This window comes from Marmota marmota, unplaced genomic scaffold (assembly GCF_001458135.2).
Source record: "Marmota marmota marmota unplaced genomic scaffold, marMar, whole genome shotgun sequence".
NCBI lineage: Eukaryota > Metazoa > Chordata > Mammalia > Rodentia > Sciuridae > Marmota > Marmota marmota.
The window spans coordinates 59,326,500-59,340,265 of record NW_025999842.1 but is presented as its reverse complement, the minus strand read 5'-3'; the positions used below and the strand labels follow the sequence as shown (position 1 = coordinate 59,340,265).

At 40.8% G+C, this 13,766-nt stretch overlaps 1 protein-coding gene across 4 annotated transcripts in view; it reads right to left on the bottom strand.

Annotated features, from left to right (window-relative positions):
* Stx11 (syntaxin 11) overlaps window positions 1–13,766 on the bottom strand; it is a 45,257-nt gene that overhangs the window by 24,593 nt on the left and 6,898 nt on the right. Inside the window, exon 1 of one of the 4 annotated variants that reach the window (XM_048799431.1) lies at window positions 13,034–13,226. The exons of 2 other annotated variants lie outside the window; for them this stretch is intronic. The gene's annotated coding sequence lies outside the window, so the exon portion shown is untranslated. Of the gene's footprint in view, window positions 1–12,686; window positions 12,972–13,033; window positions 13,227–13,766 lie in introns of those variants that run through there. One more of the 4 variants, XM_015502022.2, reaches the window with a different exon arrangement.

The following is a 13,766-nucleotide window of genomic DNA, read 5'->3' as shown; positions in this document are numbered from 1 at the left end:
ATATATATATATATATATATATATATATATATATATATATATATATATCAATGAATATGCAACCAAGCTGGCTTATTTAGTTAGACAAAACTCCATTCTCTCTAATCCTTACCATAAACCCCTAATAAGCCTCAGAGTTATCAAAGAATTAAAAATGCAAAATCAATAACAAAATATTAATAGAAAATAAAGGCAAATTTACCAATATTTAAGGATAATAATAACTTTCTATGAAATTTGAGGCTGTGGAAGATATATCAAAGAGAAAACCAACCAAATTCTATGCATAAAATTTGAAATTTCTGTGTGGGCATGGTGGCACACAACTGTAATCCCAGTGACTCAGGAAGCTGAGGCAGGAGGATCACAAATTAGAGGCCAATCACAGCAATTAAGTGAGACACTCTCAAAATAAATAGGGCCTGGGATGTAGCTCAGTGGTAAAGGGCCCCTGAGCTCAATTCCTAATACACATACACTCAAAAATTGAAATTTCTGAACAACCAAAAAAAAAAAAAAAGAATACATAACATTAAAAATTAAAGCAGAGGTTGAGAAAAAAATGTTTTTACCAAAATAGACATAATGAAAATAATCACTATTGCATAAAGAGATAATCCCAACTAATAAGAAAATTATATAATAATAAAAATGGGGCAAATATGCAGAAAGACAATCTTTAAGAGACAAAATAGTCTCAAAAATGTGAAATATTATCAGCTATTTAACAAAGAAATATGAATTAAAAATAAGATCCTAGTTTAGACTTACTAACTTAGCAAAAAATGACAAAATATGACCAGAATGACCAGAATACACAATTTATCTATGCTTTAGTTGTTGGGACTAAATTGAAATAATAAAAACGAATATATTTATTGTGTTTATGCTGCTGCTAACAGTGGTGGGTGTATTTAAACTTAGATGTCAACAAAAAGGAGAAACGTATAGCACCCAAAGTTTCAGCATAATTAATAACTTGAGAAATCTTCCAACTAAATAAGAAAAATATGCTGACTAAGCAGGACTTTCCTCTGCCAACAGTTAATCTTTTCAGGTGAGTTGACACTACTATAATCTGAGTCCTTGATGAACACGCTCCATCCTCTAAAGTGCCATGCATTTTCAAAGAGAAAAGATTCCATTTTGCCACCACAGCCTTTAACAAAAAATTCAAATTCAAGATTTCGACTGGATTCGCAATGGCTAAACCAATTACCCTAGACTTTAGCAACCTACACACAATAGAAAGTTTAAGAACAAATGTCTAGAATTATTTCCTGATCTTTCAAATGCTGCTTTTATACAGAATTTACAATAAAACCAAGACATAAGAAATAAGAACATAAACTAAATAATACTTGAACTAAATTGAAGGAATACATAAAGGATGGGCGAAAGACTTGTGAATCCTTGACAGATAGGCCGTAGGACAGCATGGAAAGGCATCTATTCACTTAACGCATCCTTCGAGGCTGACTTACACATCCTCTTGCCTTCTGTTTTTTAGTTACATCTTTTTGGTGTCTATGTTGTCGAGATGCTGGAGTTCAAATTGACTTACATGGGACACAGCAGAGTATTACACACCCCTCTCCTATGCCAGCAAAGTGTGGCTTTGTGGTGACTTCACCTGTGCTTACCTAGGATTAGTCAACCGGGAGGTTTTCAAGGTAGAAAATCAGAAGTTAAATATGCACATGATAGCAGTTGGCATATTCAGTTTGTGATTTCAGGTTAAACAAGAAATGTTTTTGTTTGTTTGTTTAGTACTGGGGATTTGAACCCAGAAGCTCTCTACCACCGAGTTACACCCCTAACCCTTTCTATCTTTCTACTTTTATTTTGAGATAGGGTCTAGCTAAGTTGCCCAGGCTGACTTCAAACTTGTGATCCTCCTGCCTCTCAGCTCTCGAGTTGTTGAGATTATAGGCATGTATTACCATGTCAATCTGGTTTCTTTTTCAACCCAAGGGCTGCCTGTTCATTTAGATACTAACTTTAGGATTATTCATTTATTGAATATAATAAATGAAAGTGCATTGCAATAAAAATACTACAAAAATTCAAAGGTTAAAAAAAATCAAGGATAAGGAAAATATAGGTTCATCACAATACACTATTCAGTCTCTAAGAGGGGGAAACCTCCTATCATTTGTGACAGAATGGATGAACCTGGAGAACATTGTGCTAAGTGAAATATGTCAGGCACAGAAAGAAAAATACCACATGATCTCACTTATTTGAAACCTAATACAATTGAACTCAGAAATAGAGCACAGAGTGATGGTTAATGGAGCCCAGGGAGGGGGAAGAATGATGGAATTGTTGCTCAAAAGGTACAAAGTTCCAGATAGACAGAAGGAAGAGGTTTTGAGATCTTGTATGACTTTAATCAATAATGTATTGTGTATTCAAAATAAGAGAGCAAATTTAAAATGTTTCACTATAAAAAATGATAGGCAAACAAGGTGATGGATCTGTTAATTAGCTTGATTTACTCATTCCACGTTGTATACACCTATCAAAGTCACACTATGTCCCACAAATGAATAAAATATGATGTGCCAATCAAAAATAACTTTATTAATAATTTTTAATCAAAAAGTTAAATCCTGCTGGATGCAGTGTACATGCCTGAATCCCAGTGGCTTGGGAGGCTGAGGCAGGAGGATCACAAGTTCAAGGTCAGCCTCAGCAACTGAGTGAGATTCTGTCTGAAAATGAAAAATAAAAAGGGGTGGAGATGTAGCTCAGTGTTCAAGTGCCCCTGGGTTCAACCAAAAAGTAGTTGTTCCTATACCCAATTAAGCTTACAACTTACTGTGAGAAATAAGAAGGAATAATAATAATAACAGAGCAAGATGTGGTCACCAAAGGAGAAAAAGGAGCCAGCGTGAGCTGCTAAACTGGGTGGAGACTATGAATTGCTACACCAGTGTTGCTGCCTCTCTCATGAAGCATTGAAGGTGAAGTGAAAAGATGAGAAGTCAGAACAGACACCCTCCTCTGAGTAGATGTGCTTCCCCATGGTCCTCCAAAAAAACCCAAAGGCTGATCTGTCAAGCACCTTCCTAAGCCAAACAATCAGATCCTTAAAATTAATTTTCTAAAATCTGTAATGAAAGTTTATATGTTCAGAGCTGTCAGTTTATTTTCCTGCACTGCATATTACATATTGATGAACAAACTACATATTGATGAACAAACTCACTCCTAATAATGACACATTGAGCAAGACACACAAAAACTCCTTGTTTCTTACTGTCTGTTTTACTCAATAAATGGAAGAGTCCTTTTCTTCTTGTCTCCTTGCCAACATGTGTGCTCACATACTGGACACACACACGTGAAAGATTAATCAATGTTTTCGAACTAGATAGACCCAAAGATCTTCCTTTGTTAAAAAGAGGTCCCCTGATGCTGGTTGGAGAGACACAGGCCTGTAATCCCAGCAACTAGGGAGGCTTAACCTGGAGGATCTCAAGTTCAAAGCCAACCTCAACAACAGCGAGGCACTAAGCAACTTAGTGAGACTGTCTCTAAATAAAATACAAAATAGGGACTGGGGATGTGGCTCAGTGGTTGAGTGCCCCAGTACCCCCCCCCCCAAAAAAAAGAGAGATTCCCTGTCTTGTCACAAAAGTCAGCCTCCTAGCTTCTATTTTGATATAAGTTATGTTTCATGAGAATGAGACATTTTCTTCAACCTTAGGCTAGGCTGGGTTCCCAGCTCTACAATAGCATAGTGTCTTCTTAATTGTTCTTTTTTTTCTTTAATGCTCACCCATAAGCTCCCCAGGGGCAGGGGCTGTACCTGTTGTGTTTGCAATGCCCTCCTAAGCATCCAGTATCTAGGAAATCCTCAATAGATACTTGATGAATAAATATGCTCACTGAATGCTTATTTTAATTTAATTTTTTTATGAGGCTAGCTTTTTTTTGTACACAGAGATGAGAAAGGCATTCCTTGTCCTCACAGGCTGGAAGGGAGAATAATGATAATAAATGCAATAATAGAGAGATCTATGGGAGCACTTTGACAGCTCAGTGGAAGATGTCAAACTCAATCGCCTTGATGGGGAGGAAAGCTTCCTAGAGAAGATGGTGTCTGAGCTCATTCAAAGTGTTTTAACAGGCATTATCTGGGTAGGGAGAAGGGGAAGGGGACCCAGATACAGACAATCTGAACAGAGGCATGAAGCATGGAGGGCATAGAAACGACAGCAATTTGGTGCTGCAGGAGGGAATAAGACACACCAAAGTGTCCTAGCAGTTTATCAGATTATTCTTTGAGTGACTAGTATTTCCTGCAATGATCTGACACAAAATTGACAGGCTAAAGTGCTTTCCCCTTTAAAAAAAATTATTGCCTATTTCAGTGACTTAGACAATATATTTGCCTGCATTTATGAATGTTTAACCTTCCTTCCAAAAGATTCGCTGATCCTATTAGATGGTCATTGAAGTTTTATGATAATACCTCAAAACTTCATCTGGCTTAAGAGTTCCCAGAACCTCCCAATACTCTAGAAAGTTTACTAATTCCTGTAAATTCATGGATTCCCCTCCTTTGTCTGCAGCCATTGGGCAAGTCTTGTCCTGCTGCCCGATATAGTGAAAGGTCAAGCCAGGGGCACACCTCCCCCTCCCCTCCCCTCCCTTCCTCTTCCCCCTTCCTCCTCCTCCTCCTTCTTCCTCTTCTTCTTCTTCTTCCTATTCCTCCCCCTCCTTTTTCTCCTCCCCCTCCTCGTTCTCCTCCTCATCCTGTTGCTATGGCTTCTTCTTCTTCTTGCTAGCCAAAAAATTTGGACTAGACTCTTTCTTGTTCACTTCAGAAATTTAAATGGAAAGCAAGGGACGACTCTCACTATATCAAGCCTGCTGGGACTCAGCAGGCTCAAGCCTGCTCCTCTGTTGAGGGCTTCTAGGCAATTTGAAAAATCCCAACATGCCTGGTTGTCATCAAAGGCATAAGGTTTTAGAGCAATAGTTCTCAAATTAGAGCATGTGTCAGAATCATCTGGGGAAAACCTGCTGAAAATGTGAATTCACGGGCTTCACCCATAGGTTGTTCCAGTGGATCTAGAATGTGGCCCTGGACTTTTGTTTTCTGGATTTTTCTTTCTCTTTTTGTTTGGTATTTTAGTTTTTGTTTTGAGATATTCTACGTAATTCTGACGTTTATAATTTATAGGTTACACACTAAGATTCACTGGACAGGTTTGGGACCGATCAAGGGTTTAGGAAAAAAGGGGTTGGGGGGGGGGGAATTGTAGCCTAATGTAGTTATGCACTATCTAACAACATTTTGCTCACAGACAGGCAGCTGTATGAGCATGGTCCCATAAGATTACAACGGAGCTGAGAAATTACTACAGCCTGGTGAGCCTACAGCTGAAGTAGAAGCAAGAGAAAAGGAAAATGCAGAAGAAAAGAAGAATCACCAAGAACATTCACAGTGAATGGTATGTAGAAGCTTCTGTAGATCTCAACAGGTCCCTTAAAAAAGTCTAAAAACATGGACTCCAACACCAAAAGGCTTTCATTAATAGAGAGGAATGTTCATGGTACATTATCTGCTTTTGAGCAAATCTATGATTAAAACAACAAACCAACCAAGCAACTCACCACCAATATATTTCTGATAAAAGTAACAACATCTCAAGAACAGCCTTGGGAAGATCCTTCAGCAGGTGCTTCAGAAGAAGGCCTTGTGACCACAGCAGGTGACAGTTCCAAGCCTGTCATTGCCCCTGAAGACCTTCCAGTGGTATAAGATGTGGAGGTGGAAGGCAGTAACAGTGGTGATCCCAACCCTGTCCAGGCCTAGACCAATGTGTGTTTGCATCCTGGTTTTAAACAAACAAACAAACAAAAATTAAACAGCCAAAAAATAAAAATAAATAAACACAATAAAATTAAATTGAAAAACAGAAATGAAGCTTATAGAATGAGGCCATAAAGAAACAAATGTATACAGCTGTACCATGTACATGTGTTTTAAGCTGTTATTACAAGAGTCAAAAGGTGTTTAAAGATGTAAAAGTTTATATTAAAAAAAGCTACAATAAGATAAGTTCAATTTATTGTTGAAGGAAGAAAAATATTCTAAAAATAAATTTAACGTCTGGGTGTGGTGGCACATGCCTGTAATCCCAGCACCTCAGAAGGCTGAGACAGGAGGATTGTGAGTTCAGTGCCAGCCTCAGCAAAAGTGAAGCACTAAACAACTCAGCGAGACCTTGTCTCTAAATAAAATACAAAAATAGGGCTGGGATGTGGCTCAGTGGTCGAGTGCCCTGAGTTCAAACCCTGGTACAAAAAATTAATTAATTAATTAATTAACATAGCCTGAGTGCTATGGCTTCTTCTTCTTCTTGCTAGCGAAAAAACTGTGTTTGTAAAGTCTCTGGTAGATCCAGTCACATCCTAGGCCTACATATTTGCTCACTTGGAGCAACTTCTAGTCCTACAAGCTCCATTCACAGCAAATGCCCTGTAAGAGTGTAGCGTTTTAAAATCTTTTATCCTGCTTTTTTACAGTTCTTTTATTATGTTTAGATATACAAATACCCACTATTGTTTTACAATTGCCCACTGCCTGCAACATTCAGTCCCATAATATGATATACAGCTTTGCAGTCTAGCACACTTGCTTCATGGTGGCGAAACAATTCTGAAGGCCATCCCAGCCCCAAAGCTTAGAGTTGTGCACACACTGAAATTCCATTTCTCCCTCTAAGCAATCCTGCCATTTCCCCTCTCTACCCTGTGTCATCCCCAGATCATTTCCCAATAAAAACTTCCTATGCAAAAGTCTCATGGTGTCTGCTTCCTGGGAACTTGTCCTGCAACAGTGAACTTGCCTCTTTCCATCAAGAACTGACAGAATAATGTAGCTGACCTTTGCACACAACATCTAGGGTATGAGGTGGTCACTCAATTTCTCTGGAGCTTCCTTCCTCTATTAAACATTAATACAGACACAACAACAACAATAGTAATACTGTTTTTCAGGCTGTTATGAGAATTAAAAGAGAATACATATGGGAAAAGTTTGTAAATAATATAGACCTGCATAATATTGTCACCTAAACATATTATGTTGGTTTACCATACAGTGATCAGGGAATAGGGGAGGGGGAGGGGGGAAATACAGAAATATTATGAAATTCAGTTTACACACTATATCTTACTGTACCCCAAATCAATAGATTTGTGTCACCAATCAATATGACAAGGTACATAGTAGAAAATTATAACTAAAATCAGGAGAAGAGATGTGCATGACTGTAAGCCTAAAATGGAGAAACAGACAGAACAATATTTGTTTCACATGGAAATTCTCAGTTTCCATATGAAGAGTAATTTCCACTATTCAGAAAAGCTGAAATTGTATATCATTACCCAATAAGTTACGCAAGGAACATTGCTCCATATCTTTGGATAGGGAAACAAGTAGAACAATTGGGTATATGCTATGGAATTACTACTCTAGGAGACTTGGCACCTGAATTATCTTAGTATTCACTAAAAAGATCAAGAAACAACTTTCAGTTAAAAAAATTTAATTATCTCAAAGGTAATTGAGAATTATCCATTCTAAAACTTTGATTTACACTAAAAATTAGGAAATTATGAAGCTTTACAAGGAACCTGAGTGAGACACACAGCCAATGGACGGTATTCATAAGTTCAGAAGGAGTGGCCCACAAGGGCTCAGCTGACAGAGGGCTTCACTGCCAGGGAAAATCATAGAATGGTTAGCACTGGGAGGGGACTCAGATCTACCAGAGTGCTCAATTCCAGCAATTCCCATCTCTCAGAAAAACCAAAGAAGTGAAGAAGCAGGACAAACCTACATGAAATATTGGCCGAAACCTTTCCCTTTCTTATTATCCAAGCACTGAATGGATTATAGCTGGACATACAGAATTAAAACCGAGGACAGGTATGTGGATCACCCCAGAAAGCTTTCTGTGGCTCTCATACAGTGGGCAATTAACAACATCTTGATCTCCTGGTAAATCTGAAGAAACGTCAAATTAAACACGTAATTCATATGAGAAGAAAACTTTTAAAACTTTAAGTTTTAGATATCTGAACATTTTAGAGCTTAAAATTTCCAGCAACTTTGCTGATTCAGTTTGGGTACAACATTAATTCAGTGTTTATAACTCCTTTTTTTTTTTTTTTTCCGTACCAGGGATTGAACCTTGGGGCGCTTAACCACATCCCCAGACCTTTTTGTGTTTTATTTTGAGACAGAGTCTTACGAAATTGCTTAGGACCTTGCTAAATTGCTGAGCCTGGCTTTGAATTCATAATCCTCCTGCCTCAGTCTCCTAAACCTATGGGATTACATGCATGTGCTACCATGCCCGGCCATTGTTTATAATTCTTAATTGGTCCAAACTGACAGTCTTTGAGGAAAAGATAATCAGATCCTGCTTTCTGAACAAAAATCAGGGTGTCAACCCAAATCAGGGTAGCTTGAATCATCAAACAGAATAGTGATGAATTTGGGCTAGATATTTTGATGGGTAGTGGGAGGGATAGGGTTGTTGTTCCAAATGCCTTTTGGGGGACCAAAGCATCTACTTAGATACCTCAAATAGAAATCAAGATCTGAATCCAAGAAACTGGAATCATTCTTCCAAGCTAAAACCTAGAGGGCAAGGACACAGCAGAGGCAGGAGAGGCAGGTAAGGCACCTGTTTCAGGGTAAAACCAGAACAAAATAGGCCACAGATGACAGATCATAAGGCAGGGACATATGATTTGAAGTTGGTGCGTCCCTACCTACTTTTGCCAGGTGACTCTTCCACCAATAGCCCAATCCATAGATTAATAACCTCCTGTCAAGCCAGGCTTCCTGCCTCCCTGTGGAAGAGCTTAGCAACAAAATACACCTAAGAAACACAAAAAGCTGCCAACTAAAGTGGACACACATACATTCTAATCCCAACCACTCAGGAGCTGAGACAGGATGATGCAAGTTTGAGGCCAGCCTCCGCAACTTGGTGAAAGGCTAGCTCAAAATAAAATAAAAAGATCTGGGGTATAGCTTAGTGGTCGACAGCTTACCTGGCATGCACAAGACCCTAGGTTCAATAGACAGTACCCCAAAAGAAAAAAGAAACATCAAGAGCTGAATATACAATGCTGGGAAAGAATGGTAACCAAGACAGCCCTGTGGAAACAATGGTTGAAGTTCTGGGAAACTTCAGGTCCTGTGAGTCTCCATTAAAATGTTTAAATTCCAGGAGAAATTTCTGATCTCTCCACATTTATTCCTAGATCAATTGTGTATTTTTTGGAATAATGGTGATGAAGGGGTGCCTTATGGCACAAGAGGGCCTCTGAAGGCCTATCTTGTGTATTGGGGGTATTCCTGGCAGGGGAAGAATTGCTGGGATGAGGAGAATGACTCCAACTTGGGTTCACATAGTCCAAAGCCTCATTTGTTCACTGAGAAGCATATTAGAGCAGAGTGGTTTAGAATGCATGCTTTGGTGCTTGGGATCAATTCCTGGCTCTGTCAACTATTAACATTGCACTTTTTCCACCCGTCAAGGTAGCTTCTTCTCTCACAGGTTCCTGTAAGGAGTAAAGGACTTAATCCATGTAATGAACTTAGGACAGTATGTGGCGCAGGTATTTAGCTATTATTAACCATCCAAAACTGTTTAAGGAGAGCACTGATTATATGTCAAGTACTGTGCAAGCTACTCATCATCCACCAGCCCAAACCTTTTCTTCCACTTAGTAGGATGATCCTATCCTGTCATTAACTAGAAATGCAGGTATCATCTTAACTCCTCCCCCTTTCTCACTGTACACTTTAAAGCTGCAACTGGGTTCTACCCATTGCACATCTCTCAGCTCCTTCCCCCTTTTCCATTGCTCACTGTCACTGCCTCATTAAAGCCTTCTTTAATTTCTCACCTCGGATATTACAATAATGTAAGGTCAAGGTCACTTTCAGCTATTCTACTCTATGCCTTATTTCCCTAAATTGTTTTGCTTTTTAAACATGTGTCTGACAACACCATCCGTTTGTTCAAAGGTATCTAGAATAAAACCACAGCTCTTACCTGGCACATGGACCTTGGTGATCTGGCCCTGCCTGTCTCTCCAGCCCTCCCCCAGTGCCCACACCACAGGCTGGAGTTTCCTGACCACACAATGCTGTTGCACTCTGCTGTATGTGTTCTTCTTTCTTTGGGGTCTCCTACCTCTCCATCTGCCAAACAGCTCCTCCTCTCATGTAAGGTTCATTATTCAAATCAATAAATACTTCTTATACCTGTCATGACTCAGGCCTTTGTCAAGATCAGGGAGCATGGTGATAAATAAAACTCTTAACCTTTTTTTTTCCTCATAGAAAATGTAACTTCGAGAGTCTCAAAGGAGAAATGAAATGTGAAAATTTAAGTAAAAATTTAGCATTGGTTCCTCTTCTGGTTGACTATCTCAGAGAAATGGGAAAATTTAACATATAGTAGTTCCATTTATCCCTGGAAAATATGGTCTAAGGACTCCCAGTGGATGTCTAAAACTGGATAATATTCATCCCATATATACTGTATTTTTATACACACACTTATGATAAAGTTTAATTTATACATTAGGCACAGGAAGAGATTAATAATAATATTAAGGTAGAACAATTATAATAATGTATTGTAATAAAATTTATGTGAATATGGCCTCTCTTCCTCTCTCTTTGTCTCTCAAAATGTTTTATTATTTGTGAAGTTTTTATTTAATATTTTGGAGCTCAGTTGACCCCAGGGAACTGAAGTCATGGAAAGCCAAACCTCAGAACAGGACAGACTTCTGTACAAGAATAATGAGCATAAAGTTGCTTCAATATAGTGTTATAAAGTTATAAGCTATTAATTAGCCACTCCATTTGTTAAAAGGCACATAACTGAAAGTGCCTGCAATTATTCAGGGGTGATAATAGATGGTTTATTTTTATATGGTCATTAGGTCATATGAAATATGGTTAACTCAAATTCCTTAAAATCATACCTCTCAAGTGTATTTTTAAACCACTTGTTGAAGGAAGAATAGGCTGCCTACAAAGATAAGCTGATGACTCAACTAAAACCTTCCCTGTTCATTCAGCAATGACCTAATGCATTCCAAATCCCAGAACTGCAGAAACATCAGTAAGACTGGGATAGAAACTCCACTCTGGTTGTAGACTTATGATAGCACCCATCTTGCTATATTGAATTTTCCAATATAACTTGCTGGCCTTCCCTGAATCTTTAGGCCCTGTGCTGGTTGCACAACCAGAGCTAGGTAAAGAAGCTGGCACAGAGGGTGCCTGGGAACTGTTGTCTTAGGTGGAACTCAGCTCAAGTCAGCTCCCAGGGAGTTGCCAGTTCCCTCTCCCTACTGTGTGTTGACATCCTGTAGGGTCCTTTTCTAAAAGCTACAGTGGAACTTGTCTGCTTTAACATTTTAATTTCTCAACTCTGATATCCACCTTCTTCAACAATTTTCATGTGATTCTAGCACCCATTTAGTAAAGACAAACTGTCTGAAATATTTGATTTCAGAGGACTTACAATCACTTCATAAAATGACTTATTTTTACCATACTGTGAAAGTAATAGTAAAACGGTTACTAAATGATGAAATTAATTTTCTCTTGGGCTTCTGTGGCAAAGCACATGATTTTAAGAGTTATCTTAGATCAGCTTAGTGACTGTAGCTGGTATGTTGTCCCATTAGGCGCTTTGAGAAGATGAAAACTTGAATAGTCACTTTTTACCCGGCCTGCCCTAGTTTGGCAGCACAGGTATTTCACATCTGTAGTTTTATTTTAAATATGGTTGTGGGGGAAGGAGATGAAGCACGGAGCACAAACTTTTCAAAAGTTCATTAACAAGGTCTCACAATTAAGAAAGCGGTCCTGTGAGTCATTTTTGGATACTCATGTACAAATAACAACTCCTCCCTTTGCTGAGAAATGGCTTAAACAAGTGCGTGAGAACCACAGGAAGTCATGCACATCTCTGCTGTCAGTGGAGAGTAGAAAAGGAGAGAATTCCCTCCCGGTACAATGTGGTTCTAGGCGCTGCCACTACTTCTCTCTATTAACGAAAAAAAGGCTTTCTGTGGAAACTGTTTCAAGGCCATATCAATGTCTCCATGTTTCCTGGTTCCTGAGCCATACCATCAAGTTCAAGTCAAGGAGTATTCACTCTGGTGTTTTTGAGAAAGAGTACCCTATAGGAAGTGAAGATGTGATCGAACTGAAATGCAGTCCCCCTTAATTAAAACAATAACACTTCAACCTTTCAACTTAAAAGTGGTCTTAGTTAGATGCTTAGTAAATGCTGCCTCTCAACAGATAGGTTTGAAATAATTCCTACGAAGCACTAAATCCTCAATCCCTTGTCCTCTATAATTAAAAAATAATAACAATGAAGATTTAAAAGGCATTCCTCTCTACAGGAGAAACCCAATGCCGTGTGTCCCCAACATACCTAGAGGCGGCGTGGGGACCTGGCAGATCCGTAATCCTACCTACCGTACAGCATCCGGCACCCAGCAGCTGGAGTCCCGCCCGTACCCCGCGCTCTGCGCTCAGCGGGACAGGCGCGTCCCGGCTCCGGGCGAGTTAGGGAGAGGGAAGGGGACCCACAAAGAAAAAAACCAACCACGATCCGGGGCGAGCGTGCGAGGCTACAAGTCCGTGCTGTTCGGGCGCACGTCCCGCGGTGGGCGCCGCTACGCCGGGGAAACCTGTTGCGCGCCTCCCCGCCGCTCCGCTCTTCGTGACTCCCGCCGCCGCCGAGGCTGGGATCATCCACCGCCGCCCGAGCTCCGCGCCACCGCGGCCGCATCTGGGCGCCTCCGGCCCAGCCCCCGCCGCTTAGGGAAGCCACCACAGCTGGGGACCAGGCCCCGCCCCGGGACGGCAGCGCTCTCCGCGCGCCGGTTCCCGCCCCAACTGCAGTCAGCGCCCTGCTGACTGCCCGGAACCCCGGACACGCGGTGGCCTCACCCGTGCGCCCCCAGACGCTGCCGTGGGCGGCTTGGTCAAGCCTGTGAGAGTGTTTTCCGCTTCAGGCATTCCCTCCCCTCTTCTCTAGCCCCCAGGCCAGGAAGGTGGGCCCGGTCCGGGGCACTGGACTTGCCCGGGGAAACCCCGCTGAGCTGGTGACATTTGCAGTCCAGTGCGTTTCCGTGGCCAGGACGCTTGAAACTGTTGGGAGGTGGGTGTGGCTGCCAGAGGCTGTGGCCAGCCCTGAGCCAGCCCCGACCTGCGAGGCGGAGGCCCGGGAGGCGGGGGTCACAGCAACCTGTATGCAGCCTTCCCATGGCCAGCCTAGGACAGGCCAAGTGAACCTCGACGCCAGCCCTGTCCATTCATTCACTGGATAACACTAAGGCTGCCACTGTGGTAAAAGTCCTGCCAAGATTTCGCCCTCAAGGCTCTGGCAGTAAATTTAGTGTAGAGAGAGAAATGGAGAAAGTGTGTCTTATGTAAAACACACACACACACACACACACACACACCCTGCGTTGATGGGGGAATGTCAGACCACGCAGGGAAGGACTGAAAGAGCTCCTGTGGCCAAAGATGAGAACAATTTGTACACCGGATTGTAACTCAAAGTAAAAAATATTCGTGAGTCCATTCTCGTATGAATAAATTATTGAATAAATAAATGGGAAGAGAAGACACCCCCCCCCGAACTCCAATATTTCCTGATATACTCTGCTCCAAGGAACGA